This window comes from Balaenoptera physalus (assembly GCF_965194825.1).
Source record: "Balaenoptera physalus genome assembly, chromosome: 15".
NCBI lineage: Eukaryota > Metazoa > Chordata > Mammalia > Artiodactyla > Balaenopteridae > Balaenoptera > Balaenoptera physalus.
In genome coordinates this window covers 92,426,700-92,453,848 of record NC_138894.1, presented here as the reverse complement: position 1 = coordinate 92,453,848, position 27,149 = coordinate 92,426,700, and the positions used below count along the sequence as shown (strand labels likewise).

Genomic DNA, 27,149 nt, shown 5'->3' with positions numbered 1-27,149 from the left:
TTGTCTTTTCAAACGTTGGTTTATTTACTGCTCAAATTGTTTTATCCACCATTTCATCTTACACAATGTCTCCATCACAGTAAGTCTGTTGACTGATTGATGCTCAGCTTTTTTTAAATTAATTTTCATTGGAGTACAGTTGATTTACAATGTTGCATGACCTTCGGCTGTACAGCAAAGTGAATGAGCTATACATATACATATATCCACGCTTTTTTAGATTCTATTCCCATACAGGTCATTACAGAGTATTGAGTAGAGTTCCTTGTGCTATATACAGTAAGCTGTTTCTCACTTTTGAGGGAACGAGTTCCTTTCCAAATGATCACGCTGTCCTTGTAATTTCACTCTCATCCCCCGGGGGTAACCGCTTCAGAACGCTTCTGGAGCAAGGACATCAAAATAGGTTATGAGGTATATAGGGGGAAGAAAAAAAGGTTGATTTTCTTCTTTTTCTTTTTTTTTTTTTTTTTTTTTTTTTAGCATTTACAGGAAAACACACTATCTTGATCTGAAGGGAAAAAAAATAAAAGAAGAAAGAAATGTTCTCGATAAAATTGAGTGCAGCCTTGAAAGCCCCTGCAGCTTCTTTATCTTTTCACGCTGGCTTTGCAGTCAGTCCTAAAATGGGGCTTTTTATAACCTGAAAATCAGCATGACTATGCCATCAGTACTCGCATCCTCCAAGACAGACACTGGCCAGGGGGGGCCACACGATACACGTGACAGGACGGGCAGTCTTGGGCCCCGTCTTCCTTGTATGCGACACAGTGGTAGAGGCTGGCGAAGGCAGGGACAATCATGACCGCCAGCTCCACTTGGCCTTGCCACGTGGCAGGTGGCACCCCAGCAGCTGTTGTCCCGCACGCGGCGACCTCAGCCGTCGGCTTTGTCCAAGTCCCCACCCCGCGGATTCTAGGTTCCTGTAACCTCCTGAGAAGGAAGGGAATCCCCAGTCTCCTCCGAGAAAGCTCCCGCACAAGACTTTTGTGGATAAAATCGTTTGAAATTCTAAGATGAAACCAATATTGAGCAAATTTTAAAAAATAAGGAAAAGCATGTTCCTGCCACTGTAGGTGCAAACGCAGATGACCTTTCTGTGCGTCTCCCACTAAGCAATCGACTCAGACCCGGGGTCCCAGACAAACGCCGCTCCCCTCAAAACCACAGCGCTTTAGACCTCGGGCTCCTAAACTGCTCTGGGAAATCATCATTATTTAAATTGTGGCTACTTTATCAGCAGCTGACATCTCCTGGCTTCAGCTTCTCTTTCCTCCTAGATTAGAAGCCCCATGAAGGCAGGACTGTATCACACCTTCCATTGAATCTCCACAATAGGTAGCCTGTGTTCCACAGTCAGTAAATATTCGCTGGGTTTTAAAAACTTACTTGAAAATACCAAAGAGCCTCAGAATAAATGAAACCAACAAATTGGAAACTTCTCTGCAAGAATTTCACACTTGCAAAGTAAAGAGGATATTTCTTTAAATACATTAAAGGTTCTAAACATAGAGACACAAAATTAATGTTCTCTTTGAAAAATCATTATACGGACAGACCTCGGAGATAAAACTGGTTTAGTTCCAGCCCACTGCAATAAAGCAAATATTGCAATAAAGTGAATCACGTGAATTTTTCCAATTCCCAGTGCATATAATTATTATGTTCCTTCTCAGAACCTTACCTAGTGAGAGAAAGATGCTCTGAAACATTAACATACTTGATGATTAAAGAGAGCTATAGATGTTGTGAATGTAGTTATTGAAAAATAAAACACTTTACTCACACAAATAGTCATGTTTACACTCTACTGTGGTCTATAAAGTATGCAATAGCATTATGTCTAAAACACAATGTACGTATCTTAATTTAAAAAATCCTTTCTTGCTGAAAAATGCTGACCATCATCCCGGCCTTCAGCAAGTTATAGTAGTGACATTGCTGATCTCAGATCACCCTGACAAATATAGCAATGATAAAAAAAAACATTTGAAACATTGTGAGAATTAACAGAACATGACACAGAGACACAAAGTGAGCAAATGGTGTTGGAGAAATGGCGCCAGAAGACTTGCTCAAGGCAGGGTTGCCACCAACCTTCAATTTGTAAGAAATGCAGTATCTGCGAAGCGCCGTAAAAGGAGGGGTGCCTGCAGAGGTTGCCAGCATCCTCTGTGCTTTTGCTCCAGCTGCTAAGCTCAGGCAAAAGCAGCACAGGTAGCTTCTTGTTCCTGGAGGACACGTCCCAGCCTGGGGCACAGGGAGCCGTTTCAGGGTCATTTGCAGAAGCTCCCAATGGGCACCATCTTCCAGAACCGGAAACAGGAAGGCTCCCTCCCCTCTGTGGTCAGGAGCTCTGACCACAGGCTTTCCCAGGTTTCTAGGCGGTGGGTTAGGTTGAGGGGAAGTTTGCGAGGTCCGCCGAGTCTGAGGCCCCCTTGACCCCCGCTCTGCAGGGGATCTTGACACAGAGAACCTCACCCCACACAACAGGGCTTTGCGGGAGCCTCTGGGGGCTTCTGCTCAAATCAATGCTGGAAACCAATGAGGAAAAAGGTTTCCCAGGCAAACATCCCCTGGGAGAGGTAACTAAACTAATTCCTAAGATATGAATGGCAGATAACAAGAAGGCAAAGACGATGGAAAAAGGAGAGAAAGGGTGGGATAGCTCAGTGGTGCACAAAGAAGGCAACATTATCACGTCACAGTTCGGTCACAGGGGACTGCCCACCGCTGGCCACAGTGAAACCAGCTGACCACCCAGGCCCAGCCACCTAGGCCTGCCCAGCAGCCCAGAGCTCCTGCGCCATTTTGCATTTTGCCTTTTTGGGGGGCCAGGCCCAGGGATCAACCCAAGATGCTAGTGGGATGAGTAGACTGCTTGGGGTTCCGAAGACTGAGGTCCTGGCCCCGCTCTGCCGCGCTTAGTGTGAGACTCAGGGCAACTCACGTCGTCGCTCTGAACCTCACTCTGAGCCTTGGTTTCCCTTCTGTCCCATGAGCTAGTTGCATCTGAAGCTCTACGGGTTCCCTTCAGCAACAATACCCTCATTCCATGATAGAAATCCCAGCATTCCTAGAATGAGAACAGCTTTCCCCAAAGACCCATTATGACGGTTCATTTTATCTGTCAACTTGACTAGATCACAGGGTGCCCAGATATTTGGCTGAAGATTCTTTCTGGGTGTATCTGCGAGGTGTTTCCAGATGAAATCAGCATTTGAATTGGTGGACTCTGTAAAGTACTTTGCCCTCCCCAGTGTGGGGTAGAGGGGATTTCATTCAGTCCATTGAGGGTCTGGAGAAGGGGAGACTTGGGCCCTTTCTGCCTGACTACAGAGCTGGGACCTTGATCCCCTCCTGTCCTTGGTGCTCCTGTTCTCAGGCCTTCAGACTCAGACTGAATTTCTCCACCAACTTCCCTGGGCGTCCAGCCTGCAGACGGCAGACCATGGGACTCCATAATTGCAAAAGCCAATTCCTTATAATCAATCGATCAATCATCAATCAATATTCTTGAAACTAATTCAGAGAAGAAAGACAAGGCAAAGCCTGGGATTCCTCGCCCACAGGCTCAGGAGCCTTGTTCTGTGAACTGCCCGACCTGAACAGCCTAAAGCGCCTGTTCCGGGGGGAACGGCTTCTGCAGGAAAATAAAATCCATGCCACCCTGTTGGGAAGCTTCTCCCTTTGTCACAGAATCATCAGAGCCTATTAGTACATTCCTGTTATGGTTCATTTAGGGTAAAAAATCATTAAACACATGTCCCGCAATGCTGCAATATAGCAGGAAGCTGAAATGCCTTTTGTTCTGGCACCAAAGAGTGACCAGCAAAAGGAGTCCTGGATTCCAGAAGCCAGCCATCCCGGGCTGCCTTGGCGTCGGAGTTATGCGCCCGTGTTCTGCAGTGATATATAGTATATGAGCAACTACAGGACTTTTATTGTCTGCCTGTCTAAATCTGCCCTGCTAGAACTTAAAAAAGAAGTTACAGCATCTCTATAAAACTATTTGGTTTTAACTAGGTTGTTAAATTTGTTTGCTGAAGTCAGCTGGAAGGCATTAAGAACTTCAATAGCACAGGGTGTCAGAGATAAATCCTGCAGTCAGTGTGTGGCATGGAGGAGATGTATTTTGCAAACTTTGCCAACCCCCAGAAAGGAGATTATATGTTTTGGGAGATAGGGCACTGTCCTATGAGCGATGTTCATTTAGATTTTTTTTTAACACCAAAGGGCATTAAATCTCTTCATAAATATTAACAAAATTTGTTACAAAACATAAGCCCCGAAGTGCGGGGGATGGTCAACTGGCAGATTGTACCCCCAGGTACGGACTGTGCCTTTCCCAGGGAGAGCTGGCTTGTTTCTCCCCTAGGACATAAACTGTCTGCTTTCATGATTCCTAAAGAACTAGAAAACATTTAGAGTCAGCCCATCCATATTTTTAATTTTATCTTTCACAGTAGCTGCATATTCGGTGGCAACTAAGACGTTCAAATACTAAATCAGTGATTTTTGTTCCCTCCCTGTGACTTATATTTGTGACATCATAGCTACTTCAAGGATGCCAAACCCTTACAGCTGTTTGGTTCTAAAAGTAAGAAAAAATATGAGCCTATCGAACTCATTTCTAAAATTTATTTTATTTAAACTAGGGGCAATTTTGCCCTCTGCCCCCAGGAGACATTTGATAATGTCACTTTGTGTTGTCACTCCTGCTGAGGGGGGGATATACCAGCACCTGGTAGAGGCCAGGGATGATTCTAGACATCCTACAATGCAGAGGACAGCCACATAACCAAGATTCATCCCACCCAGAATGTCAACAGTCCCAAGGGCAATGACATCTGATATATCAACAGGAACTCTCCTTCTTATAGAAAATAAGAGAGAGAGTTCCCTGGACTTGAGTGCTTTGAATGCACCAGTGCTTTGCTGAGATGATCTCATTTAATCCTGCTTCTATCTGAAACAATCTTGTCTAATGTGACCTGAAAGTTTGTGTTCTACAAAATCCAAGTGTGACCAAAAATTGTCAATGACCTCACTATCCCTAAATCCAACCAAAAATGTTCCTCCTACATCTCATTTGACCTCTGGGCAGCATTCAGCCCAGCCCACCACGTTCCCAGCTCAGAAAACTTCTCTGTCTGACTGCTACGTCTGCAGCCTCACCTTCTCTGCCACTTCGAAGACCTTCCCCAGGCCAGTTGCCACTGGAGCCCCTCAAGGCTCAAGGCCAGACCCTCCCCTTCTCTCCCGGTGGGCTCTTTGCCTGGGAAAGCTCGGCCACACCTCAGCCTCAGCCCCTCCCAGCATGGACAACTCAGAATGTACGATTCCAGCCCAAGGCTCTGCATTCCACGTGCATCAACCGCCTTCCTGGCTGTCCTCTCCCTAGGACATCTCTAAGGCAGCTTAAAACAAATGCCTGAGGCATAACCCAAACTCCTGGTCTCCCTTCCTCATCCTTGTCCCCTCCCAGCGCTCCCTGGCTGGCTTGGGGATGGCTTCCATTTACCCAGTTGTGGGGCTGGAGTGAAGGTCATTCTTTCCCCTTCACTCTTCCCAAGGGCCATAACTAAACCATCACCAAAATGTGCGGTGACTTCCAAAATACTGTCAAACCCATCCAATTCTCTCCAATCTCGGTACCGCCCCCCTGCACAAATTGCCGGCAGCTCTAACCTGGACCCCAGTGGTGCGCCCTCCTCTAGACTTCCTGCATCCACTCGGCTCTCTCAGCTGGAGTCACGGGGACCCTTCCAAATGCACAACAAGTCCTGATTACCACTCCCCCCCAACCTGCCTGCACACTCACGCATGTACAGGAATGGGCGCCTGGCTTTCCAGCGCTCTTAAGAAATGCAACTTCTGACCTTGGTCTTCGAGACCCTATATGTCCTGGTCTCTGCCCTCCCTCCCAGCACACTGGCCAGCCCCCACACTTGCCTCACTCCCTCTGACCACAGGGCCTTTGCCCACACACTTCCTCGGCCGAGAGCCCCCTTTCCTCCCCTCCCCGCCGTCAGTCAGCTCTCACCCATCCTTCAGCTCGGCTCAACCTCACGTCCTCCAGATGCTTTCTCCATCTCCCTAACCTCTTAGAGAGTCCTGCTGCAGCCTCCTAAGCACCTACCCAATTGTGAATTTACGTGTTTTATTTGGGTCCTTGTTTGGCTGTTCTCTGTATCTCCATTGAGTAAAAACAACTTGAGGGCAGGGAAACTGATGGCTTAGAGATGCTAAATAACTCAGCCGATGAGTCAATTCAGATGCTGCCTGATCCCACAGGCCGCTATTCTCTTAAGGACTGACTGTTCCACGCAGTGGAGTTGCAGTTAAAGATGTGTGAATATCTGACCTCTGGTTTTATCAACTCGATAACAGACAAATCTTTCAAAGAACAAACAAATTAATGAATGACTTATGCTCTCCATTAGCCCTCCTCAGATACTCGGTCTACGTTTACAATGTTCAAAATTTAAGAACTGGTTACCTAGAGAGAAACACTCACTTTGACAATTTCCCTTCTGATGAAGGGTTGGGCCCCCACTTTCAGTGCACTATTTAGTGAGTGATCTCCACTCTCCCGTCAGGAGCCAGAGGGCCATTTTTCATCCTTGCCTCTTTGCAGAGTTCAACACTGCTTTGGAAAGAAAGAAGCCACTCGGCCTTCAGAGCAGGCATGTCTCTTGTTTAGGCCTGACCATCACGGAGGCCTTTTTGTTGTGTCAGTTTCATGAGCAGAAATGCTCTTAAAATAAGCCTTAGAGTGTCCCTTAATCGAAGAGTAATTGGCAGCCAATAATTACAGTAAACCTGAAAACACAAAAAGAACCACGGTGAAATCAAGTTGTTTCCGTAAAGGAAAAGTGCAAAACCTTAGAAATATATATTTAGTAAAGAAATAAGATGAAAAGGAAACAAAGCTCTTAAAACAGAGCATAGAGGAAAGTTCATCAAAGGCAAGATACTCCAGAAAATGTAAATTTTATGGTTTCCATAGGTCAGGTGATACATGTCAACTATCCAGAGACCGACCCAAAATATGACAAGCGTTCACCGTCAAGTGGTGAGTAAATAAATAGGTGGTTTTCTCCTAATTTTCCATCTCTAAGTTTAGCTTCATTGCAGTACGCAGGTCAACATCTTAAAATGCGTGTCAGGGTAGCTTTATTAAATTCTAAGCTGACTTGATTTATTTTGTTCTGCGCTTTAAAATGTGAGAGAGACTGTACATAGCCCACGAATGACATTACCTTTTCGGTGGGTAATTGGTCTTAAATTATTTGTTTCTGGGACCACAGTTGGATCACGTTTAACTGTTTTTGAAAAGAGTGCAAAAGCCGCGCTGGGCAGTGCGTGGGGCTTCAGGATCCAGACGCCCAACCCCAGAAGGCTGTGGCTGACGGGTCTGCATCAGTACCGGTGTGAGATGGCTCTGCAGAGTGGAAATCAGCAGCCTCCCTGAGAATAGACGAGCCGGGTATGCCCTTAGTCACAGTCACTGCTCCCAGATGTCTCTCCCCTCCCTTCCTCCTCTTCCCCCCTTGCTTGGCACACAGGAGGAAGCCGGCCACAGACTCCTTTCCAGCAGACTCAGCCGGACCCAGGAGGAGGCTCGGCTCTGCCCCTTAGCCGCAGAGTGATGGGCTGACCCTCCCTGAGCGCCATTCCTTCATCAGCAGGATGGGATCCTAGCTCCAGCCTCGCAAGGCTGCTGTGGGGATGTAAGATGACCCAAGCGCACCTCCTAGCACAGTGCCTGTCACGGGCCACCAGCCACTGCCTGCGGTCCCTTCCCTTGTCCTGAAGACATTTGCTGAACCTCCCTGGAGGAAAGCTCCCCTCTTGTCCCTCCCTCCCTGTGTTCCCCAACAATGACTAGGGACGCCTCTTGCCTTCTGTATACTTCGGGGTCTGATTTAGCTTTTAACGCCACAGGACCGGAATCCAGCTAGATCACCGCTCCTGGATCATAGATAGGCAGAAGTCACCAGACCAGCTCCTCACATGTCAGGAAGCAGCTCTGCTCCCCGAGAAAATAAGGCTCATTGCAAAACAATATCCAAAGCAATGCTCCCCAAATGCCACCTGGGTGTACAAGGCTCTGCACCCAAATTATAGTTTTTGAAAAGGCAGTGCTTCTGCTACTAAATAATGCAATATCTCAGGCAATCAGAGAAAAGATCTAGGCAAATGTGCCATATTTGAGCTTTATGCCAACTTCTGAGGATGGAGCCAGGGAGGAAGGGGGAGGGGGAGCAACAGCACTCACAAACCCACTTGTCTTAAGACCCCCTCCTGTTATATAGCCTGGATCCCCAGGTGCACAAGTGAAGACGAAAAGCTGCAACAGGAAGAAGGGGAGAGAGAATGAGGAGCTCGGGTTTGCTGGGCAGGAGGGGAGAAGAGATGAGAGGAAATTCACCAAAACACACTCCCAGATCCCAGGTTTCTTGTACGACCATACTTTCTAGCCGGTGATGCTGACACTGCCAGTAGCCTAATTAGGTGCGAGGATACGCCAAGACACCCTGATTTTTCCACTTCCTGTGACTTGACATTTAATTTTTCCATTCCCTTTTTAGAACTTGGATGAGGCTGTTAATGAAACTTCCAACGATAGGCACTTCCCAGGTCTCACACTGACGGTGTCTCAACGACCTGAGTGACTCACAGCCCATTCATTCAGGGGCAGGCTATTCACTCGCTATCTTTGTTGGGTCGCAGGGATTCATAGCCGCATCGAATGGGCCTAGAATCCAAACCTCAAGGAAAAAAAAGCAATATGCAAAGTTTGATCAGCACCAAGATCGCAGCAATGTAAAATACTGATGCATAGGGAAGAAATGAGATGAGAAGTACAAGAGTAGATGGCTTAGGAGGGTGGGCATGCACATTCCTCCTTTTCCAACTTCTATAATGCAGTTCCGTTATTTTACAGCCCAAAATTAACTTTAAAAATTGTAAGTGGTCAAAAAAAAACACTTGTTTTAAAAGTGCATTTGTTAGTAGATATTTTTTATTTCGGACTGTAATGTCCCGTGGAAAAAATGTTCTCAGGCCAGCTGACAAATGCCCATTTGCTCTGATGACAATTGACTGACCGCTCCTGTGGACCCCTGGAGGGGTTTTTCACCCCTGTTTCTGGGGAAAGTCATTCTCCAATCGGCAACCCCTCACTCCTCCTCCCCCAGCTGCAGACCGGACAGGCAGACGGAGCTTGAGGGAAGCCCTCTGGGTGGTTTCCTGGAGCCCTGGCTGGAAAAGGGGGGCGTCTCCAGCCTGCAGGCTGCTGGAAGAGCTGGAGAGCAGTGACACCGGAGGTCCTGTGCACCAGAGAGAACGTATTTAGGCCGCGAAAGGGCTCTGAGACCAGAGCAACCAGGGAGGGAGGCCTCACCCAGGCTTGGGTGGAAAGGGGCCAAGCCGGGGAGGGGATGGGAGCGCCCGGGGGGGCGGATGTTGTGAGGGAACATGGGGTGGGTACTGGTGCTAAGTGACCTGTGCTCTGGGCGCCTCCTAAGAGTGACGCCCCCTTGCCTGCCCTTCCAGCAGAAACTCCAGCATGTGCCTCTGTGCCTTTGAGCCCAAGGATGCTGGAGAACCCCACACTGTATCTGGGCCCCCTGCTCCCTGCTTTGGGGCCGGGGGCCAGGCAGCCCCATCCCTGAATAGGTCACAGCCTCGGGATGCAGGTGGAGCCCCAGTTTCATGCTTTGCCTACCCTGGGCACCGAGGAAGACACAGGTACCTGAGACCTACCTCTCCAGTAACCGGACAACGTGAAAAGACTAAGCCAGCCTTTCCATTCATCATGAATTTCCACGCTTATTCAACATACCGGATAAAGCCATCAAGGAAACAGCTGAATTCTAGCGTGGTCTTTGTTAAAGTTGCACAGAAGACTGCAGAGCAGGTCTGCTTCCCAGGTAGACCCAGCACGGATGAAGTTACGTCCAGAATCATCACTCTCCTCTCCAGCTTTCCCCAGAACCAGCAATTCACTGAAAATACTTCCTGAGCTTCGAGATAGGAACGTTTTTTATGAGGTACAGATTTTGCCACCTCCCAACTTCTTAACCAAAGTGAAACTCGCGGTTACCAAGAGGGAAAGGAGGGGAGGGATAAACTGGGAGATTGGGATTGACATATACACACTACTCTATATAAAAGAGATAACTAATAAGAACCTACTGTGTAGAACAGGGAAGTAATGACCTAGATGGGAAAAGAATCTAAAAAAGAGTGGACATGTGTGTGTGTATAACTGATTCACTTTGCTGTACAGCAGAAACTGACTCAACACTGTAAATCAACTCTACTCCAATAAAAATTAATTTAAAAAAAAAAGTGAACTTCCTGACACTTCAATCGTCAAAAGAAAGTTGAATCTAGTTTGTACAGTTATGCTTACTAAAGATCCCAGTAACAATGCTAATTCAGGTGATTGGGAAAAGGTGAAATTGGGTCAAAGTTCTATAGGTGTAACACTAAAAATTGAGAAAGAAAAGTTCTTTTATAATGAAAAGTTATTCTCACTCAGTTACTTGATCCCACTACCTATCTGTCTGTGATGGGTACATAACAAAGCCTATAAAACAAATGAGACCTCCTGTTTCTATCCTAACAGTAATGTCCAAGTTACCCTCAATAAGCCACACTATTCAGTTAATGGGAACATTGGGGGAGATTTTTATACAGATTTTTAATGTGCGTAAACCGAATTGTCAATTCATCTCAGAATGGACTCAAAGAATTCAGCAGATCTTTCCCTGCTGAATGTCATCATGACAGAAAGTCACCTAAAAAGAATCCTCAGCATGTAAATTAATTTAAAATTGAGCAGCTTAATTTTACATTTCGAAGATAATAAGATTAACCAGAAGGAACAGAGAGAGAAAACCAATATCAGGCTTGAGTGGAAAAAAGAAAAAAAGAGCTTGAAAAATAAAACCATGAGAAAGCTGAGTCATTTTTGACTAAATTTCAAGGCCCCGTGGAAGTCCCCAGCATGAGCATAAGAGGGAGGGTCTCACAATTGTCTTCTTCTCGGAGCCAACCAACTGCATCCAGCCCTGTGGTGATGGCATCACTGGGCTGAGTTGATAACACTGTGACTCAGAATAGAAGACATGGCCTTTCTTTGATTTTGATGGCGGGCTGTAAGGGAACTGCATTAAACTGACCAGAAATCACATCAGATCAAGAGAGAGATGCGTGGACAGCTTTTGACCTGGGATGCAGAGAACAGAGGTGAGACTTCAACAAAAATGCTACAAAGATACATGAGTTTCAAATTCAAGATCATCCTTCTGTTCTGAAAACCCAAACATCAATGTCTTCGGCCCAGAAAGTAAAACTGACAATGAATAGGATGTGAAACTAGCCAAACAGACTGTTCTCATTTCGCCATGATGCTAAATGAAAGTGCAGAAAAGTCCAGCAGCAAAATGAATGTTTCATGTTTCTTCGACGAGATCTCTGAGGTTTCTCTAATTATCATACGCCAATGTTAATAACAATAGAAAGCACGGTTTAAATATGCGATTCAGTGATATTTTTTAAAAACTGCATTTGGGGTTCTTTGGAGAGTTCTGAAATTTCCATAGCAGCCGCATGCTTCACTCCTAGTGGCATTTGGGGAAACACTTGTCAAAGCCATATTTGGAGCCAAAACTGCCTGTGTGAAAACAATTTTTTTCCCTATTGTTGAGTGAAAATTCCATGAGCAAAACATTCTTGCATTGTGTCCAGTGGAAATACGTTATTTCCACTGAGAATATTACCCTCATGAGCTTGCCCGTAATGTTTACATTGGAAATAAGTAACAGAAACGTGCATGCTCTCTCCTTTGCTTTTGCTCTTTTCCTACCTCATCCTATGCTCTTTATCAAGAGAGTGGAAGTGACCTGGCAGAAAATCAACATGACAAGTGCAACCGCCTGCCTCTCAGTCACCAGGAGCCCTTAACCATCATCCTACCTGGGCAATGCACCTGTTTCCCCCCCACCACGGTGTGTCACTCTTTGAGGAATGGCTTAGAGGGTCTGACTTGTAGCTGTGGCAAAGGCTCTTGGCACTGCATATTTACTGACTCTGGCCCAACTAGCTGAAGTAAGTCTTTGCTCATTTATCAGCCAATTCAGGTCTCAGCTGCAGTTTTCAGCTTTGATCAGAGCTGAAGCCCATATCGTCATAACATCATGTGTGAGCCTGGGTCTGGGAAGACCAAGAAGAAGCACAGAGGGCACAGGGAGCAAGGCTGGGCCCCCTGCTTCCCCCATTAGGATGGGAGGAAAGGGCGCAGCTGATTGGCTTAGGGAGAATGGTCTGTGTGGGGGAGATGGGCCAGGGAAGATTGGAGAGGGGCTTCAGGGGGACTAGAATTCCACCCCTACCTTACTGCCACTGACTTGGCACTTCAGGGAGAATAAGAACCCAGTCCCCACGGACTTAGAGCCTAGGGGGGGGTCCCAGACACACAGAGACACAGCTAATTCTAATAAATGTCAGGCCAATGAAGGCACAGACGAGGAAACAATCAAGAACCCCAGGAATATAGAGAGAGGAAACCAAGAAACATCAGAAGGATAGTCTGCAAGGAGAGCCTGCTTGCGAAATCAACCAGAAAAGGGAAAGTTAAGGAAGAAAAAAAAGTTTCCAGGACCTTTCCTCCCTCCATTCAAATCCATTCATTGGGCACCAACTAATACAAGCATTTACTAAGCACCTACTACTTGCAAGGCACACAAATAAAAAAGGTATAGTTTCTGCCCTTCAGGACTTTAAGACAGGGACACAAACAACAGTGGAAAAGAATTTGTGATAAGTTATTTGCTCATGCAAAGCACCAGGGGAGTGTGGAGGCCAGAGGAGCCCTGTTTGGGACAATCTGGAGGGCTTCCCGGAGAAGTTGCCATCTTCAATGAGCCTCCAGGAATGAGTGGGGTTTCAACAGGCTGGGATGGGAGGTTAGTTTGGGCTGAAGTCTTGGGAGCCTCGGGAGGTCACAAAGCCACATCCAGAGCTTCCTTCCCTTTACTGGGGATTTGAAGGAGGGAGTCCCACGCCCTGCAGGCATTGCATCCAGAGCACACAGCCTCGCTCTCTTAGCACGAGGGGTATTTTGAGTGGTTTTTTGCGCTGTGGCCTCTGTGCCGACAAGGAGGGCGTCAACATTCAGCAGCTACTGGGGCAGTTATCAGACCAGGAACCCGGGAGAGTCAGGGCGAGGAGAGAGTGGCCCTGCCCCATCGGCTTGCTCAACTCCCTGCCCTGGCTCAGCACTTCCTCCTCAGCCTCCTGGGGGGCGCCTCCCCCCACGCTCCTAAGATGCTGTGCAACCTTGGGCAAGCTACTTAACTGCTCTCTGCCTCAAACGACTCCTCTGTAAATGGTTCAGAATAGTATCTCGTAGGATTCTACTGAAGATGAAATGGGTGGTGCTTCCCAGGACGCTTAGCACGGAGTGAGTGCTCACAAAGTTTAATTCTTATTAGTTATTATTTTCTTACTAAGTGATCTCACTCACACCTATGCCCTCACCATGATTTGTAAGCTGATAACCCCCCAGTCTGTACCCAAGGCCCATCTCTCTTTCCTAACGGTCAACCCTGTAGCCCAGCGGTCTTGTGGGCATTACCCTGTAACTCTCGCCATTCTGACAGGCGCCTCCAGCTTTCCAGATCCATCTAAAACTGGATTCATCATCTTTCTTCAATCTTTTGTCTTTCCTCCCCGATCTGGGTGAGTAACATCACCATCCAGCTGTTACCCATGAGAGAACCCAGATGGTCGTCCTAGACCTGCCCTTCATTTTCTAACCCTAAATAGACCTGATGCACAAATAAAACATCGCATGGGATGAACCCCTTCCCACTCTCACTACCATTCACTTACCGTTTCTCCTCTGTCCTTCCCCGCTGCCTCTGGGCTGGGTCCCCCCTCCAACATGTCTCCCGCGCAACAGCCAACACACAGATCTAATTAGATCGCTCTCTTGGTTAAGCCCTCCCAAGGCTCTCCATGGCTAATGTCTGTACTCAAGGCCCTTTATGATCTCTCCTGCTTTTCTAGCCGCATCTTCATAAATGTGGGTTTCACCTACTTAGCACAGAGCAGGCTCTCCATAAACAGCTGGAAAGAAGCAATGAATGAGTGAATGAATGAAAGAATGAATGAATCTCCCGTAGGTTCCCCATCAGATCTTTCCTGTGGCCATTCTGAACTCCTTTTGATTCCCTAGGCATGTCATCCAGGAAGACAGTCTTCTGCCCATCTTCATCCCAGTCTAGCCGGCTCCCTGCTGGCGCGTCAGCTTCCGGGCCTTCCCCAGGTCTATCTCCCCTTTCAGAGACTATTCTCTAAGAGTCCTTTCATTGCTGGTCATCCCACTAAGCTCAGAGTTCTCTGAAGTCCAGAATTATGTGTGCTTATCTAGAAGTCCCTGCAATAAAGCCTAGGCATTGCCTGGTCTAAAGTAGGCATTCCATTAATGATTTATTAACCCAGCAGTGAATGGATCAAATGCCAATTGTGTCGTATAAACAATACCAGCAAAGGGAGAAATCAGTGTGGCATCTCTTTTTCTTTCCTTTTGGCTTTATTTCCATAGACCGTTCCAGTGCATGCCACATTCTGTCTCGGGAGAATAGAATGGACCTTCGTTTCCTCCCCTCCCATTTCTGCCAGACTCAGTTCCTGCTGCTGTATTGACAGACTTTTGGAAGGTTCACCTTTCCCTCGAATTTCTCATGGTGATTAAGAACAATAATTGCCACTGAACAGTCCAGTTCAGGGCAGAGAAAGCCGACCAACATTCACCAGTGGACTTTAAACACTGACAGATGAAACAGCCAAGAAAAGTTCATTAAAGCTGGGGCAATAAAAAGTGCAGGGGAAAATAGAGACAGAGCAACTCCCCCGGGCATTGCAAGAGCAAGCCTTTGTGATGAAACATTCCTTAAGGAATCTGGGGAAATTACATTATAAAACTGCAACAGACGGCAGGCTAGGGTAACAAGCTCCGTTAGAGCATGGTGGCCACGCGGCACCACTCCTGGGGAGGGAAGCACACCACGCAGCCCCTGGTCTGGCCGGCTGTCCACACGCACCCCAACCCCCATGAATGTTGCTGGAAAGATGGCTTTTATCCCCACCGCATAGGTATTCGAGGGCTTGAGAAATTGTGGAAGCACATTTCCCTACTCTAAGTTTGCACTTGAAAACTGGTCCAAAAGCATCAGGTACATTTTGACATTTTTTGTTTGTTTTTCTAAAGGAGCCCGGGGTCAGCAAAATAACTGGTCACTATGCCACGAAGAACTCGAAATAAAAGGGATTGTTTCCCCACACGGGACCAGCTGTAAAGCTGCATCTTTGAAAATGCAGAGTAAGAGCGCTGTAGAAACCAGGAGAAACCTGGAGTGTTTCAGAATCTCCGTGAGCCAGAGGTGCACCAGGGTGTACACTCTGAGTGTGGTGCCTGTATTATATACACATTGTCCAAAGCAGGACATTTTTGAGAGCAAACAGAGAAGGTGCTAACGGGTCCTGCCCAGGCAAATGAGCAAGCATGGTCCCCAGGGCTCTGAGTGGTGTCTCTGTGAAATAAACCCTCAGGTGGAAGACAAAGTGTACCTAGATTATAAAAGCCAAAATGTACTTTTTTTAAAAAGAAGGTCTCTCTGGACTTAGTGCTTTGACTCTTCCCTGATGTGGTTTAACCCAAATTACACAGGCATTTCTTATCAGCAGAAGCAGACGATAAAATATGGGAAGAACTATAAGAGAAATGGGCCAGGGCTCTTGTGAAATTCTTTCGCCACACCAGCGGGCTTCTGCAAACAGGAAAGTATTTAGCAAGAGGTGCACAAGCTGGTTAGAGATGCAACAATATGATCCCAAGGTAACCGTCAGCTGGTGCTCATCAGCATTTCTCCCCTTTAAAAATGAGCCATAAAAGTGAAAGTGAAGCCTTGCCTCCCATGTCCAAGTGTTTCTGCATGGCAAAAATAATCTGTATTCCAATCAGGTGATGTTGAAAAAGAGGTGACGATCATATACAGACAATGCGTGCTGGTGACTTCAAAGCTTCCTGCAGAACTTCAGAACCGACAGACTGATTCCACGGCGCTGCCCTTGTCTGTTTCTTCAAGGTCAGGTAATCTGAGACAAGCTTTCTTCCAGCCCAGCCCCACCCCAAAATAAAAGCACCCTAAAAATCTGAAATCAAGGTGACCACGAGCTTTAAAAATGGAGGGGGAAAAAAAATGGAGGGGGATTGTCTTGCAAAATTTTCTTCTATTAGCTAGTACATTTCTTACTCCTGGATCTTGAATCCTTTCATCAAAGAAAAAAAAAAAAAAAAACAAATAGACCTGAGTCGTCTTGAGCCATACTTCATGCAAATCTAAAGGAGAGAGGGGTCCCCAGCATCTCACACCTCTTGCTTAGTCCCGTTATCTCATGACGAAGATGCTGGGGGCGGAGCCTAACGTGCTTAATGAGGAAAGTATTGTGGAGATGCTCATGGGAGGGAAGGAGAGCTGGGCACGGTCACTGCCAGGCCGTGAGCAGGACAGCTGGCTTCCAGAGAGCCTGCACGGTGTGTGTAGCATAGAGTGAGCCAGTCCCCCTTCTGGGCTCAGCACACCTGCTGACGGGTCTTGAGAAAGTCCTGCGTTTCCCTGAGACCAGGCTCTGACTCTGCCGCTCCTTAGCTGCAGACACCATGCAAAAAGCAGGCGGCTGAGAGCTCAGGCCCCCCAAGCTCCCCCCAAGCATGTCCTTTGCATGGACCCTGGGAAAGAAATAGAACTTCCCTGAACTGTTTTCCATTGGTCCCATCAATCCTCCAAAATGTTGCCTCCACCACGCCCCCTTCCCCAAGCATGTTTCACATTTTGACAGAGCAAAACCTATTACTGTGACCCAAGGTAAAATTTCATTAACCCAGAATTCTCTGATTTGAAATCATTCATACTGGACTGAGGTTTAACTTTGCCCAGCAATCCTCTTCTTCTTTCACACAGCAATTTAAATTTATAAGCAGTATTTGGGGGGAAAGTGTCAAAATGCATCAGGGAAGACATTGTTTCAGCACATCGGAAGCACTCACTCACAAAATAATTGTTACAGGAAATAAGTCATAGTTAAATATTCAGTATTGCAGCTCCCTGAAGACTCTGAAAGGCAACGTTTCTGTCTTAGCTGTGCCACTGTAACTCTTTCAAACAGTCTAAAATTCTGACTGCTTGCTCCCTGAATGATTGCAAATGAATGCCATCTCCTTCAATCTGAAACAAAAAAGGTCCTGTGTCTAGTAAACACTAACAACTGAATTTTACAGTGTTTGATACTAGTCTCCCGGCAGAAAGTGGTGTTGATGGAGCTGCTTTTCATAGTTAGAAGTGAAGATCCACACATTTCCAATTGCTCCCCAACTTAGCACTGTCTTTGTGCCCAATCTCATGCCCTGTGCCCTACAGAGGAAGTGAATCTAATTGGGGAGGCAAGACCAGAGAATAACTGGATCCCAAATTCTGTGATCCTAAGCCCAAGCAAAACAGAAAACCTTAGCAAGGCAAGAGACTGAGCGGAATATACACAAATCAGGGACATTGCATGTGCTGGGAGAGCCCTTCCACACCACCTCCAGTCACCTGCGTGGTCTGCAAAACTCAGCTCAACGACTCCTCCGTGGACCCCTCTGGGGACCCTGGCCCTTTCATTCTAATGACCACGTCAGGGTGCCTGCCATTTGCACTGCCCTGTGCACGTCCCCATGTGCCTCACCATCTTTCTCCACAGGCAGCAGTGGACCAAGCCTGTGTCTCTGGGAGTTACCAGCGTCTTGCCAGGCACTAGGCACAAATTCAACTCTCAATAGTGCTTCAGTGCATAAGTGAATGAATGAATGAATGAATGAAAGCACTTTTTCCTGTACATTCCTCTTTATGGAAACTTCCCGGCTCTCAGAAATTAAGTAGTAAATCAGGGCTGCCACATTTTTGCCCAGCAGTCCTCCTGCGTCAGTTTTTACAGCCCTGCTGGAGTGTAGACATCATTTTTTAATGTCAGCTTTACCAGGAGGTTGCAAAGGTGCCGTTACTCCCCCAGAATGGAAAGTCCCTCAGCTGAGTGGACAAGGAAGCTTCCGGTTTCTGTGACCCACATCTGCAATTTCTCAGGCATCTTCACATCGTGCCGGGCTGGGCCCCATATTCAGTTGGCCTCTTTCAACTGCCACCTCGTCTTCAAGCATCTGTAATCACCTCGTGGCAACAACATCTCTTATGTGACACTACCTGTTCATAGCAATGAGCTTATCTTCTGGAAAGAGGAAATCCAATACCATCAATAAACCAAGCAGCGGAACAAAGTCCTGATATTCTCAAGGTGGGCTTACGTCAAGACCCTCTTAAAAACAGCATGGATTATTTAGCCCATGAATGCAAACAATGCGTGACTACATAAGGAAAGGATTTCTAGCTGCCTTCTTTTCATATATATTTTAGTGTTTCCACTTATCTGAAACAAGCAGTCAGCTGGATTTAATTACTTTGTGACCTCAGTTTTTCTATTGTTACCCTACCTGATACATTGTTGCCAAAGAACCTGTACTCTGACTCCAAAATGTTATTTTAATTGAAAACGGATCAGTCTTTAACCTTTCATAACTTCATGTGGTTGCTTCCGAAGTTTGAACCGCCCCTTAACCTTGACCAGGTTCTAACTTTCGCGATTCTGATTAAACTTGATTCTAACCGGCACTTCAATTTTTAAAATGTCCTCTAAAACCCCTTGTCCCGCCAACACATGGTCACGTTGCATAACTAGACTGGGGAACTCGGGCAGTCCGTGCCTGGTTCTGTCCCCATGGGCCAGGACCTGTCCCTGGTGCTGCTGCCAGGGAGAAGGGGCCCGTCTGCCCTCCCCCACTTCCCTGTCCTGAGCGAGCTAAAGGCAGAAGTGCAAATGACACGGTGTCCACCTGGCACCTGGGGGAACCACTGACTTCATGGTCATCGAATCTGGCTTGGATTCTGGCTTTCCTGCTTACTAACTATGTGCGCCTTCACACGTTTTGTCACCTTTCTGTGCCTCGGTTACTTAGATATAAAAGAGTAACAGTAATATTACCTACCGCACAGGGGGCCATGAAGATTCATTGTGATGCTATGACTAAGGCATCAGAGCCTGGCACACAATAAACACTCAGTTAAATTGTACACTGTATCTATCGGCTCTCTGTTTACCTGTCTCTATATATCTGTATCTATCTGTATTTTTTTTCTTTCATTGACTATCAGCTTTTTGGGAACAGGTTCCATTCCTGATTCATCTTTGCACCCATCAGAGAAGGCAGTCACTAAGTGCCAATTGATTTAACGTTGTGAAATTTACACTCTGACCCAACTTTCTATCAAGTTAACAATATTTTAATTACTACAAGACACTGCTAAACAAAAATGCGGGCTTCTCTTTTCTCTTTCTGTATCAGGCTTCCAGGATTTTGTAACCCTCTGTACATCATCTTACTTCTTACAGCATCTGCAACCCAGAGAAGCAAGAGGCTCGGGGACTAGCCTGGCAGAGAGCTGCCACATAATACAATACATGTCATGCCATGTGCATGCCAGCTGTCAGTCTGATCACAGCGCACACACAGGCACACACACACGTGCACACACACGGAGGAGGGGGCAGCCAAAGTGAACTGTTGAATTATAATTATGTGTGCATCTAATTTTGTGAGTGCTTCACACAGTATCACCCACAGGCTACACTGTACCTGGAAAGACCAATGACATGTTTATTTGGGCAACATGGAAGCAGAGGGTAGTTATCTATATGCTTCAGGTCAAAAATACATTTTGCCCTATGCACAGAGACAGTTGGCGTCGAGGTGAATTTCTTGGTTTGAAATAGCTAGATAATTGAAGCATCTATTTCCCACCATATATGAAAGATACACTTTAAAGGAATCTTCAGCATTGGAATCATTTTCAGCAAAATGTCTATGAGAGTTGACGTGTGTGCCAGGTGCTGGGAAAGGTGTAGATGCCAAAAAGATGTCCCCATCTTATGGGGGGAGGAGGGGGCATGAAAAGGACAGCAAAGTGAATCCGGCGTATTGATGCTGTGATGGAAGCTTGTACGGTGGAGGCCACAGGCAGGGAATGGTTAATTTCAGTTTACAAGTGAGCTCTACGAATGGGGCCCATTTTAAAAAGTAAATCAAGTAAAATTTCACTTTTATTCAACATCACACTTGGAATGGTGTCCAAATGTTCCCAAAGAAGACAGTTCATGAAAAACGATGAGAAAATGTGCCCCGATCATCTCTCTTCTGTTGCTATAATCCTTGATTAGGGCCAGTAGCCCCAGAGGCACATGTGGGGCCCAGAAAGTGAAATCCCTTGTCTCTCTCCCGTTTGTCGCAGGAGGGTGGAGTCTACGGGGACAGAAAGACTCCTACAGCAGGAAATTTCCCAAACCAGAAGCCAGTGCCTCCAGCAGCAGGAGAGAGGAGTAGGGGGTCTCCTCTCCTGGACCCCAGACCTCTCAGTCCAGCCTCCCTGCCGACGTGAGCTTTCCCATCCAATCAGCAAACACCCCTGGGCGCCGCACGTACAAAGCATTGGGCTTCATGTGGAGACAAGCAGAGTGAAAACACCCCACCCCCGATGGTGTGATCGCTCAAGTCTCGATGTTGAGTTTAAGTAACAAAGGCAGGCAAACCACAGGGGTAAAGATGAAATTAAAAAATCCATAGATTGGGCTCTTCCTCTTGTTCTGCCCCTTTTCCTAGACCAGTGAAGTGTTGGAGGTGTTTTGGTTTGTTGGTTTGTTTCTGTTTTTGTCTGAGCTCTCTGGAGGTCGTGGGCGGCATGGTCCTTTGTGCCTGAGCCGTATAATTGCCTTGGCCTCCACTCGGGAAGCACCCCCTTCCCCAGAGTCCCTTCAACAAGGCTCTCCCCCAGAGAGTGCAGCTGGGTCGGCTTCCAGGGCCTCTTCTCTCCCAAGCTCAACTGGGGCCCTGGACTAAGCCACCGGACCTCTGGCTGGAATCCCTCCCCCAGCTTGTTTTCCTGGTATCTGCTCCGAGTGCCCTCAGCCTCTTGGCTACGCAAGTCATGTCCTGTTAGCTGCCAACCTCAGTCTCTGAACAGATCATCTTCTACCCCATGGTTGTGATGCCTCCTGTCTATCAATTTATGGCTCGCTGTAAAATTAGCCTCCCGCAGTTGCACAACCTACAGAAGATTGTTTTTGTCTGGAGCTTTTTAAAAAGCAGATTCATCAGGAGCTATTCTAGATAAACCTATGTCACCCTTATATATAACCAGAACTTTGGAAGGGGGTTATGCATTGTGCCGTCTGATAAACATGTCCTTCTTCTACCACTCGACAGTGCCCATCAGCCCCCCAGCCCCATCAAGTCTGTCCTGGTGCCTGCAATGCTATTCATGCCTTTGAGTTAGAACTTATAGTGATGACCGGGAAACTGAGTTCGTGTCAGCTGTGTGTTCACCTGGGGGCAACGTTAGTGATCGGCTCAGTTGCCAACAGTTGGTGATGGGCAGGACCCAGCCAGAAGGAGGAGCAAAGGAGGCCAGAGGGACCCCAGGGCCAGGCGGTGCCATAGGATGAAAGAGGGAGGGACACTGAAGGAGCAGCCCGAGGACCCCCACATCTGCATCATAGCCTCCCAGCGTGATGGCAAAGTAGACAGGATGTGACCCCCTCCCTCTGACGTGCTTAATCCATTTGGAAGGCACCTTCCTTGAAAATCACAGTTCATGACTTATTCCGTCTCTGCAATGCCTTTTCCCTCCAGTTTTACAGAAGTTACCGTTCGTCATCTCATCAACAAACTTTAAGTGGATAAGAGTAGGTTTTTAAGAATTTCTTAGAACAAGGTCATATTTTCGCGTTGAACAGTGGTGTCCACAAAGCCTACCTCACCCCCCTTTCAGGTATTTACTCTGCGGAAACCGTGTCTTTTCCCAGTCAAGAGGTCATAATGCAGTTCCAGAAACAGGGGGCCCAGCTGGAGCACCAGCGAAGTCTGTGGCCGTAACTGACACATCCGGGCAGGGCCGGCTAAGAGGTGAGGTGGACTTTCCAGGGCTCCGTGTGCATCAGAAAGCAGGCTGACTCACCCGAAGTCTAGAGAAGGCCAGGAGCCCGGCTGCCTCAGATCACAGGGGTGACCGTCCAGAGCACTAGACGGGCCTGGCCTCGTGTTCATCCTCCAGAAGGTCCTCAGGTGCTCCCTGGATCGCAGGAGTTGGTGGTGTACCAGAGAGGAAGGCTTTTGGCTGAAAGTGACAGCAGCCCTGACCGCAGTGGCTTAAACAAATCAGGGGCTCACTTTTCTGGTTCAGTGGCCGCATTCTGAGACTGCCGTGGCCACCCGGTCATGGGCTGCGTTTGGTGAGAACTGTCCCACCCACCGTGTCTGTGTGTTCCATCAGAAAGAAAAAGGAAGTCACCCTGCAGCACAAGTTTTCAGGAACTCTAAGCAAACTCTGCTTCCTCTCAGCCCTTTGGCTGGCACTAGACCCGGTGGCCGCCCCCAGCTGAGAGGTAGCAAATACCAAGGGGATCGCACCTGGGGGTTGGGACCACGAGCCTGTCCTATCTGCCTCTAAGGGAGTCCTACGACACGGGGTTCGGTTTTAGAGTAAACAGCAAGACCACAGCCCCGAACCTGGAGAGCAGCTTCCCCCGACGCCTGCCAAGAGCACAGAGTGACTTGGACATACCGAGGACCACCCCACACGGTGACGGGGCCCCCTCACTGGTGTGCCCCTCCCCCTAGAGCAATGGGCTGCCCCAGAGAGCCATCATGAAGCCCGGAAGAAGCTCTGTGACGCGCAAAGGTCTCCCCAAGGAGCTGGGGCAGGAAAGGAGGAAAGAAGGGAGATGCTGCAGGGAAAAGAGCAGGGGCCGCCCCGCATCCCTAAGGAGCCCTCAATTCTGCCGGGAATGACTGGGGGAGGCGGGGTGCAGAGGTCCTGCTGTAGCTTGAAACTACATTGGGATCCTGGGGCTCTGGGGCCTCAGGAAGCGCAGTGACCTTCAGCAACTAGAGTCTGCTAGCTGTGTGACTGAATAAATAAAAGACCAAATGACCATTTGCTGGGCATGAATTCAGAATTCATTTGTAAACACAGGTCTTTTTTTCAGATGAAGAGGGAAACTAGAAATTTATCGAGTCTAAGGTATGCCAGATTCTTTGCCCAGATTGTTTTACTGAATCCTTATAACAACCCTATACATAGGCATTATTTTCATTTACCAATAGGAAAACAGGCTCAAAGGTCTTGAATCAAAGTCTAAGATCACTCAGCTAAAAAGGGGAAGAGCCAACTAAAACCCAAACATGACCCAAATCCACAGTTCATCTTCAACGTTACACGTGTTCAGATGACTCTAATTTTATCTGGAGAATGATTTTTATTATTCATAATTACCCCACCTATATCTAAGGAGATTTGAAGCAGCTACCTCTATAAAAACCCTCTATAAAAACGTAGCTGAATGACCTGCCCCTCAAAGATAACAAAAATGTTGGAATTTTCCCCAAACGTATAAGAAGATGAGAAGTCCAAGAAAGACCCAGAATCCCCAACTGCTCTGGCAATACTCTGTCTACGCCAGGGCTGTCACCTCTGCTACCGAATCAATGGCCTTTTCAACTCAGGGCCAGGATTAGGGTACAGCAAGTGAGGTACCGTGGAAAAAGGAGCCGGAATCTCGGTCATCAAGATACATGATTTTTAAGGCAATAACTTTAAAAATAAAAATTAACGCCAAAATCCATCATGAACAAAATATCCAAACATTTAAACAAAGACAGGCTGTTGTGTGTTAGATTCTGTGGTTTCTGAAGCAGTGGTTTCTAGCGGGCCGTGGTTCCCATGTCCCCAGACCCACTACTGTGGCCGGGGCAGCCTTCAGCCCCGTGAGGGTTGACGTCGGGGCACAAACAGCCTGGGGGATGACGGGCTATCTATAGTCATGGTTTTCTGATATCAGAGCTTCTGTTCACTTGTTCTGGCTGGTTTGAAACATGGGAGGAGGCTTTGCTAAGTATACACGGGGTACCTATTCCTGCGTCTGCCTCAAGCCCCAGTGTGGCCCCCTCCCTCCAGCTGCTCAGTGCTTCTTGCACCCAGAAAGCAGAGAGGAGACGGGCGAGGAGGAGGACTTCCAATGGCATTAGCCAGCTCCCAGCCTCCCGGGGTCACCGGTGCCGCCTGCTCGGGGCCAGCTGGCTAATCCCGTCCACGCAAAGCCTACACAAGGATGTCACTGCGGCATCCTTTCCGATGCCCCTCTCCTTGGGAGGCACCGTAACTTTAAAACAGCGCTAACAGGCTTAGAACAGTCTTATTCCCCCAAAAGATGTCAAGTGTGTAGTGGAGAGCTGCCGTGAAAGACGCTACTTATCCACGCACACGCTGATGATGACTTTGACAGTAATGGACAGGCTAGAATATATTGCACTGGGTACTGGACAGTGCAAACAGGACTAGAAGAATTTGTCTTAAAAAGATTGCAAGAGCAATTAACACTTCATTAATATGGTATAAATGCTAATTTGTACAGATCCCACTGGTTTTGCCCTACCAGTGTCAGTGTTGTTTCAGAGAACATGCCGCCCGGACTCCCAGGAAGGCAGGAGAGGCTTCCCCTGGGGACCCCCTTTGAAGGGGGCGCAGATCACAGGCGTCACGGCTGCCCTGGGATCCCTGCTCAGCCTACACTGTGCCCGCCTTCTCAGATGAAAGGCCTCCTGCGGGAATTCCATGCAGCCCGCACTGCTCTGGGTTCCGAGGGGCGCCTGGTGACTGATTTCAAAGCTGCTGGCCACAGCAGGACGCGTGATGATAAAGTGTCCCACTGAAGGGCAGGGCTGCACCGCGTGCTGGGAGGGGACGGGGCTTCCGAGAACAGCTAAGATTCTCCACCGCAAACCGGCAGCTGGTAATGACCAAAGTGATTGCCTTAAATAATTGATTTATTTATACCGGTTAAAAAAACAAAAACAAAACGCCATGGAGTGTAATGAATAGTCTGAGATAAAATCACACCATTTGGGAAGAAGAGGCGCTCAGAAGCACCCTGTGTCTGGCAACTCCCCAAGGGTGTGATTAGGGTACCACACATCAGAGGAGGCGGCAAAGGGGTTCACCCAGTAAATAATTTCATATGATTCATTTTAAACACGGCCAATGAGAAAGATCCTCTAGAGAGCCCCACCGCCCCTTTTGTTTACCACTAGTCCCGCCGGAAGAAGGAGGAGAAAAAAATGGGGAAGGAATTTGCGGGGGGGAACCTGAGAAGGGGCACCTCCCTGGGTGAGAAGAATGTCTCACTGTCCTCACCTCCACCAGCAGGTACATGCCCTCCAGCACACGGTTAAAGATGCTCGCCCTGACACACACACACGCACACGTGCGGACACACAGCCCGTGCCAGGTCTGCCCCTCTTCAGGACTCTTCCTGGGTCTTCCTCAGCACGTCAGTGTTGCAAAGTTATATTAAACTCATTCTAGGGACACAGGGGCAGCCATCCCCGTTCCCACAGCAGCGTTTCACTCCTTCCCTGGTTGATCCGTGATGCAGAAGAGGGACCCGCAAATCCAGTTGAATCCCAAAGGCGCACTGAGCACCTGGTGGGTGCAGACACTGCCTCATCCCGTGGGGCAAAGACGGGATTCAGAGCAGGAGATGGGCAGATCACACGCGGCCGCTCAAGGTCAGCGCCGTGATGGAAAAGAACCAAGTCAACGGCCAAGAGGGCTTCCTGGAGGAAGTGCGATCTGAGCTGGTCTCCTTGAAGGAGAAGACAATTTCAACAGGAATAAAGGGACAGAAGCCTTCCAGGGTGAAGGGAGGAGTGAGCAAAGGCACAAAACAGGTGACTCAAGGCTGGTGGTCAGAACTCAAGTCTGAGGCCATCTTTCTTCAAACCAAAGGAAGCTGGAGTAGCAAACAGACAGACAAGGAAGCAGAGCATTTGAAATGGGAACGGCCTGGAAAATGCCAGCTATGGTGGCTACATTGACATTTCCCAGACTCGGATCCCAGGATATATACTTAACAGTCTGTGTCTTTTCTTAGAAAAAGTTAACATTTTCTGTTTTCACTGTGATCATCACCTTAAAAGAAGAGGCTTCTCTTTCCGTACTCCTTGTCCCCTGGCGAATCTCCTAACAGCCAAGCTCTGCCGCCTCTGTGTTTACGGCAGCGTTGGAATGTGGAGCTCTGCTTTCGCAGATGCGGGCCGACGATACGCAAGTAGTGAACTCGGGCTGAGTGAAAGGTTGAATGACATCAGCGAGCACTGCATGAACGAAAGTTTCACAGCAGTTCAAACAGAGGCCTCCGGTGGGAGGGCTGAGTCACCCCAAGCTGGGCAGCGATGCGGCCAAACTAACCAGGATCTGCCCGGCTGCCAGCACCGGGGCCCATGTGCGTCAGCAAAGCATCAGCGCACACACTTGAACTTTAGTGGATTTCAGTTTGGTTCACACCTAATCCGGAAAACTGTTTTTGTTTTATAGAAATGTGGGAGCTATAAACATATAAAGGTCGACTCCTAGCTGTGTTTATACAAACAGAACTTGTTCAAAACAACACCCGGTGACCGAGGGGTTTTTTGGTCCTTTAAAAGGAGTCACTATATTTCTGGAGTTTGAGAAACACTGCCCCAGACCAGGAGCTCCCGGAGGGCCAGGGCCCTGGTCTTACCATCTTTGAATCTCCGTTTCAAGCACGATGTCTGGTGTGAGGTAGGGGATTTGATAGGAATTGGTTAAATCAGGGCGTGTGGCATCTGTTGAGAACAGGGAAGGTCATTCCCCAGGCACCATGGCCAACCTTTTGTAAAGCAGGTGTGGTGGACAGTGGCAACTCCTGCACTTTGGATGACACAGAGTCACCGGGAGGAATGGACTGTCCAGGCTGGAAGGTAGCGGCTGCAGCCGACAGAATGGAGACCAGGGAACCAGGGACCCCAGTGGTACAAAAACAGGACAGCTTTCTGCTTCTCAAGGGATCTTTTCTCTTACGTTCCCGACTTGATACTGCCACACACGGAGGTGGTTCAAAAGAAA

The 27,149-nt window shown here is 47.8% G+C and overlaps 1 long non-coding RNA gene across 1 annotated transcript in view; it reads left to right on the top strand.

Annotated features, from left to right (window-relative positions):
• The first annotated feature begins 469 nt into the window (after positions 1-469).
• LOC309643752 overlaps positions 470-27,149 on the top strand; it is a 29,820-nt gene continuing 3,140 nt past the window's right edge. The window contains exon 1 of the long non-coding RNA XR_014254054.1: positions 470-27,149. This is a non-coding gene — a long non-coding RNA (uncharacterized lncRNA).